A 7,775-nucleotide genomic window follows, 5' to 3' on the forward strand; every position below is an offset into this window, starting at 1 on the left:
CTACTTCATATATTTTTATGGATGGGGGGTGTCTTTCATACTGTTCTATGGCCCTATCTAGGTAATCTCAGCCAACTGGGTAATGGTTCAATGTAACGGTCAAGAAGGTGGTGTTGTTTGGGTTCTTCAAGTTCAGGGATTATTCAGGGCACCCTGGTGATTCTCAGGGGTTCCAGCAGTACAACTGGAGATGCAGGAGCCCAGGTGATGCTGGGGATCAACCATAGTTTGTCACATCCAAGACATGTTCCTTAGTCTTTATGTTCTCTCTCTGACTGCTTGTTTTGTATTGTTAATCATCTTTCAGAATGCATACATTTGACTTTTCACTTGGTCTTAAATTATGTGGATGTGTTATATTCCATATTCTTTGCTCTCCAGTAGAGTACTTAGACATAGAAGTATGCATGCATGAATTTTTCTTTAAATTATTGAAGAAAGTCAATAAATATTTCTCACTTGGTTGTCACACAAAATATCATTTTGGGGGAGGGGTTACACCTGGTTGTTCTGAGGCCTTGATCCTGGCTCAGGGATCACTCTTGGTAGTGCTCAGGGAACCACACGGAGGACTGGGGATTGAACCTGGCTCGACCGTTTTTGCTCTAATATCTCTCCAGCCCCCAAATATGAATCTTGATATTTGATACAAACGTATAAATTTATATGTACAAAAATTTATGTTAAATCAAAAGTGGGCTATGAAATTGTGGCTAAAGTAGTAAATGGGAAAACAAGAAGTTACTGAAAGAATATTTAGGCTACAATTAATTTTTGTAGGGGATATGCTGTACCAAACGTGACAACTTAAACAAATAGAATTACTGTATTTGTCAGGTCTGGGAGTGGTTTAGGATAACTTTGCTTATGGATTGTTGGGGCAGGATCAGACCATCCTTCAAGGTTAACTTTCTGGTTCTGTCTAAAGACACTCTGTTTTCTTTATTATTTGTGAGATGGTAGTATTTTGAATCATTGAAATGATTTTTGTTTGAGCTCTACAGGTGGATTTATGAAAGCCAGAACAGAGGTTACATATCAAGAAACTTATGGAATGACTAAACTCTTAATAAATTCCAGTGCCACCTCTATTAATACTTTATATTTATATAGCATCTTTCTTGGTGAAGTTCAAAGCACTTTTTGGGTTCTGAAAGTTAATCAGGTTGGGAATTTTTCAATCTTTGTGGGAATGCGATCCAGGGTTACAAACCTCCAACCTGTAAAGTTTGCTTTCTTATTTACACATGTGGACTCTGTTAGACTTCAAAAAGTCTGAGAGTTTTTGTCTTTAAAAACAGTGTCACATGAAGTCAACTGGAATATATTTGTTTTTTTAAATTTTTAACTGGAATATATTTGTGGCCTGCTGTTATGAAAATCAAAATAATTTTTAAATTATTGTAACAATTGAAAGCATTTTAAAAATAACATTTTTGTCTTGAATTGCTTATAGCCATGACAATTGCTAAAATATAATGAACTCTGTGCTTGTACTCACTGTTATTATAAGAATAATTGTGAGGATGGAGAGTAAATTTTACTTTAAGTTTGTTTATGGAAATTTTCTTGTTTCTCTTTATTCTAATATGTATAATCACAAAGCAATAAAAATAACTGGAGAGGTAGAGGTTTCCACAGAATAGTTAAGGATATGAGACTAAAAATAAATATTTTATGACAAAAGTATTAAGTGGTACCTTGATTATTTTCATAGCAATTAGGGTATCTTCTCAGAGAGGAACTTTTGCAATAAGAGCTTTAAAACATGAACAAGAAATGCACCCTGGAATAAATTTTTGAATTTTGGTTAATAATGAGAATCATGAAAATAAGCCATGTGATCAAAGATCTATTACTTGTGTGAATTCAATCTTCAGATGTGTGACCTGTGGGTTGTTGCCGCTTTGGAACGCCTTTCGTAGCACTCTGACTTAAGAGACTTGCTTGTTTATTATGAAGCGGGATTTTGTCTAAGCAACCACTTTCTTTTCTGGGGTCTTAGGAAGTTGAAATGTGTTCCATGTAGCAAGGTTTTATGTATCTTCTAAAGAGGCAGATGGAGTTGACTTTGAGCATCTGCCATATTATATAGTGGAGTGGATCTTCTGAAATTAGAATATCAACTCTTTATACAGAGACTGTGTACTTCTTAGCAGAGTACAGTGAAAATTACTGGGCTCTGGATGATGGATTTTCTTAATTCAGGATTCCCCTGAGTAAGATAAGTAGCATTGTGATGGTTAGAGATAGAGCTGGGACCCTGCATTTTACAAACCTGAATCTTCAATATTTTGGGAGGCGTGGGTGAGGATGGGCACCCATGGCAGTGCTCAGTGCTTAATCCCAGTTCTGTAATCAGGAATCACTCCTAATGGTACTTGGGGAATCATATGGGGTGCCAGTACCAAACTGGGATTGGTACTGTGCAGGTCAAGTGCCCTACATTCTGTACTATCTTTCTGAGCCCCCTGAATCTTATAAATAGCTATCTTTCAAAAAATTTCCCTCCGTTTCTCTGAACACATAAAGGAGATAGACTTATCTGGTTTCTGGTATGTCTTTGACATTATTACCTTTTACATCAAAAGAGTAGGTCTCAGTCTTATTTGGCAGGACATAGTGAAAGACTTCAACATGATTTAGTTTTTGGTAATGATACAAACTATTGCTGTATCATTGTCATCCCGTTGTTCATCAATTTATTCTAGTGGGTGCTAGTATTGTCTCCATTCTATCCAACTGCCGCCATGCTCCAGGCTGTTTTCCATACGCTTGGGCGGAGCCTAATATATGAGTGAACATATTCATGGACCGCTTTAGTGGCCGCTCAACACATCATAAGACGCTCCCTATCCATTTTCCATAATTACCACACCATGATACAAAGTACCTTTGAAAATAAGTTTAAGTAGGAAAAATGAATGTACTTAAAGAAAAATATTCAAATAATAGCATAGGGAAGCATGCACATCACAAAATTGTTGTACGCAAATGACTGAATTTCCTATTTAGATTAATTCCTGAATCCAACTTGTTTCCACGTCTCATGTTTTAATCAGTTACTTGCTACTTGTTCGACTTACCACTACCTCTACATCAGGGATTCTTAACTTTTTCTACTCACAACCCCTTTTTTTCCTGAGAAATACAACACAGGCAAGCACTGCCAGAAACACCTCGGATTCATTATGCAGTTGATTTTGAATTAACTTTTGGCTGCTGTGTATTCAGAAACCTTTTACTGTTGCCAATTTTTCCAAAGCCTGCATTTAGTTACACGACCCCATATGGGATTATAACCCACAATTTAAGAAGCGAGGCTCTGTATTATGTTTATGAGGAGAGAAACTATTATTTTCTTCTTCTTAGTGTTTAGGCATAAGGGAATTTCTTTCTCAGAAAAGGTTACACTAAGAAGTTAAGTATCTATTATATATAAGGAATAAAATGTTCACCTATGAATTTTGTACAATGCTCTATATACTATTCTTGGGAGAATTGGGAAAAGAATATATTGTGCAATTCCACAAGGAATTCTAGTTGAGGAAGATTTTTGAAGTTTTTTTTTTCTTCATCAAGATAGATCTACTAACTTGTCTCTGCTGTGAGAACATTCAGTAATTTAAAGAAAAGAAAGAAATATCAGAGAGAGGAGAAGAAAAGGACAGTGAATGAAGATAAAGGAGAGGGTATATACAGAATTGTCAATGAAGGAAAAAGGAGTCCACACAGCAGAGGTGAGAATGTGAGACAATGGAGAAACACATTGGGAAACAGTAGGGTCATTCTTGGAATATTCGATGTTAATGAAGTGATTTTTTAAGTATGTTGAAATATAGGCAATTTATTCTGATTGTGTTTGCTCTCATGTGCTTTGTGATTTCAAAGGGAAATCAGTGACCCAGGGAGATAGTAAAGACTTAAAGCACTTACCTGCTGCCTATCATGATTCTAATCTTGGGCACCTCATGTGGTTCCTCAAGTACTTCTAGGTGGTCACTCCTGAGCACATAGTTAGGAACAGCCCCAGAGCATTACTGGTTATTGCTCCAATTCTGACCTACTCCTTCAAAAAAATTGAACAAGAAGAAAAGAAATCACAAAACAAAAATGAAGCCTATCTGCCTCAAATTCTAGATCTGCAAGTAGCATTGTGATCTGGGGTTAAGTCATGGAAAATTTTCTCTGAAGTACAATTATGGTATCTTGTCTTTCCATATATTATTGCAAGCAGGATTAAATGATATTGGTTGAAATGAACTAACCAAAGTCCCATAAAATTATGTCTAGTTTAAGTGACATTTCAAAGGCCTGGCAGACAGAGACCCTCATGTTAAGATAAACAGCTTGTCCCATGAGGCTCTGAAGGTCCCCCACCCAGTGCTCCAGTCTACCCACGGTTCCTAGAACTGGCCTAAGCACCCCTAGATTTATCAATTTGGCCCAGCAAGATAAATATATATATATAGAATATATATATAGAATATACATATATATATATTCTATGCTTTTATGTACCCAATTCCTAGAATTAAGCACACCACTCCCTGGGATAGGCTAAAATTATTTTGTTATCTTTATGTGATTGGCACATAACATTTTACAGTTGACTCAAATTACAATACATATTTCTCATCCTTCTTAATGTGATTAACTTAGAATATTTTATATACAATTTACTTTCTCTACCATCTTGGGAACCTGTCTCCTGCTTGTGTTCTCCTAGCATTAACTAATCTGCAGAAAGCAGAAGTTTCCCACCTATAGCAGCCCCAATACAAAGTGTCCCTCTAAGAATGCTAGATGGTATCTCTTTGGAGGCCTCCATTATGTCAGTCTGATCAGAACCTGCCTTTGAACACCAGCCAGGTGCTGAGGTTAGTTATTAACCGAATTGGAATAAAGTCACTGAGACAGTTGCTAGACATTCATGCCTTGTGCATGTTGGTGAAAATAAGTGAACAGGAAGTAGATTTCTCCGTCGGTTAAACTGTGGCATAGAACAGTTTTATTCCAGATATCCTTTTCACCCTATTAATTCCTTCCCAAGACAATTTCTTGTACACATATACACAGATTCCTTGTCTTCTTCCTTCTTCCTATAATCACATAACCTTTAATGTCCTATCAAAACTACTCTCAAGAAAGCAGCAATTTAGACTTCGTGTGAAATCAAGTTAATAGCATTACCTTTCCCAGGTGTGTTTGTAATGTGAGATTTTTATTGCAAGTTGTGGAACACAATCTCTGTTAAAGGGATTCAGATAATGTAGAATTTTCTGGAAAAGGACCCATAACAGAGAGAGATGCAGGGTGGTCTTAGAGGCAGAATCCTGGAAGGGAGCCAAGTCCTCATTGGCTGAGTCACATTCTTAGGCTCCTTGGGACTGTCCTCACAGATCTGAAGCCCAGAGATCCACAGAGAAGTCCTCAGATTACTCTTGGCTCTAAGCTCAGGGATCACTCCTGGTGACTAAGATCACACTCTGGGTGTGACTCTGGAGACCAAAAGTGGTGCCTGGGGTCCAGGTTGCACATGCAAAACAAGGACCTTCCTCCTTGTACTATATCTCCTGCTCTAAGGCATGCAATTCTTTTGTTGAAGGTTTGATAAATGTCAATGTATACACATGACTCTACCTGCTGAGTCAAATTGACCTCTTTTCCTTCCTGCAGATCCACAGTTCCTGACCCTGTTGAGTCCTCCATGCTTAGTTCTGTATTTGCCAAGCTTAGTCACAGCATGCTCTATTCCATGCTGTAATTCTGTGTCTATCTACCCTTCTTTGGTTCTACCATGTGTCATCTTCTACCCAACTAACCATTATAAAGAAAATAGATTGGGGAAATGCAGGCTTATTTTTTGCCATTTTTTTTTTTGGTGACTAAGATTTTGGTGGGTTTGTTTGTTTGTTTTATTTCTTGGCTTTGGGCCACACCCAGGTATGCTTAGGACTTATTCTGACTCTTGTCTCAGGGATCACTCCTAGTAGGGCTCAAAGAACTAGATAGAATGCTGGGTATTGAACCCAGATTGGCCATGTTCAAGGCAAGCACCCTACCCACTGCACTATGACTTAGGTTACAGTGATTAAGATTGTTGAGAGCTCATCATACCTTGATCCTTCTAGAGACTGAAAGTATGTTTGAACAAAGTGATGCTGCCTCTTTCAAGGATTGGGGATATGGATCATTGTGTGAGAGCACATGTTTACCAAGTATAAGGGGTTTTGAGCTCAAGGCCTTGCATGTGCCCTTAGGTCTGTCTGCTGTTTATAGTTCTGGTGATCCTCACACTGTTGGGTGTAGCCCTCATGGCTTTGGCATAGTAGGGTTGAATGGGCTGAGCACCAAGCATTTATGTTCATACCGTAAATGGTGGAGCTTTCTGAAAGAGTCTTGGGATCCAACCACCCCCAACCCCCACCCCTTCATCATTCCTAACCCCCAAATCCACTGGAGAAGGAGGCTGCTGAAAAAAAATGCTGTCTTTTCCAACATGGCTGTACAGTGGAAAGGACTCTTGAGATTTGGTTTTGCAGGCAGCTAGAATTTGGGTTTGATGTTATTGCTGCTGTTCTGGGTTTTAAATATTTTAATGAAAAATTTTATTAGGTTTGTGGACTGGCTTGTAGCAAAGGCTTGCTTTTGGAAAAAAATTCTAATAAATGAATGAGAGATGTGTATTAAGAGAATTAAAACAAAAACTCAGTTAACTCAGGCTTACTGAGTATTTTTTCAAAATAGAATCTTACGTTTTCAAAAAGTGGAGTGCCTGACTAGGTCTGGGAGAAACAGGTTATGCCTCTCTTTCAGAACTATTGCAAACACATAAACTCTGTACTATGTTAGTTGGTCAGGTGAGAATTTGATAGTCTCTTCTTCTGACTGGAGTCTCCAGGTTTCCAAACTTCGACTACCACACAGAGAGTAAAAATGGTGAAAAAATGATGCATTCTTTAGGAAGCTTAGCTTTGTGAACCTTCTTTTTCTTTGAAATAAGTGATGAAACCTTATCCCCAGGAACGCTCTAGTTATAAATTTTATGAAATGGCTTCACCAAACCTATGTAAAAACACCTCTCATGAGCAACATAGTTCATTTTGTGAATGGTACTCCTCCTCTCAGTACTGGTTTTTGATGCCTTGGGCATTTCCATAAAATATAAATGCATGCAATTCAACTAGATGTTTTTCATAGTGCTTTAAAAATGGATTCTTGGGGCCCTGAAGATGTACGATGGGAATTGTGACTATTTTGCAGTAGAAGATTGTGTGTTCAACCCACATCCACTGAGTGGGACCCCAGAGCTAGCTGCTTGGGAGACCATCAGTGATGCAACAGTGTGTGTGTGTGTGTGTGTGTGTGTGTGTGTGTGTGACGTCTGGCATATTGTGTTGTGTGTGAGCACCACAAATAATATGTGATCTCCTCTTCTTGGTACAGTGACTCATATTTAGGAGGGCAACACGATGAGAATGCGAGCACCATGGTGATGCCAATAAACCCTATAACAGAGTGTGTGGGCACTCAGCTAAAAGTGCTTCCCCAGGCAAGCAGAGGGACATGCACTGTAACTAAAAGTACATGACTCTTGGTGAGCACCATGGCCAAGTGCATGAGGACAGCAACCAAATGTTACTCCTGGTTGATACCACAACCATGTGTGTGAGTGCCACAACGAAGCCTGTGTATGTCTCATCACAACAACAGCAAAGGGAAGGAGAAGGGGGAAGAATAAAAACACTTTCTCTCTTTGGTGAGGTGGTACC

The sequence above is a fragment of the Sorex fumeus genome, unplaced genomic scaffold (genome assembly GCF_029834395.1).
Source record: "Sorex fumeus unplaced genomic scaffold, SorFum_2.1 ptg000035l, whole genome shotgun sequence".
NCBI lineage: Eukaryota > Metazoa > Chordata > Mammalia > Eulipotyphla > Soricidae > Sorex > Sorex fumeus.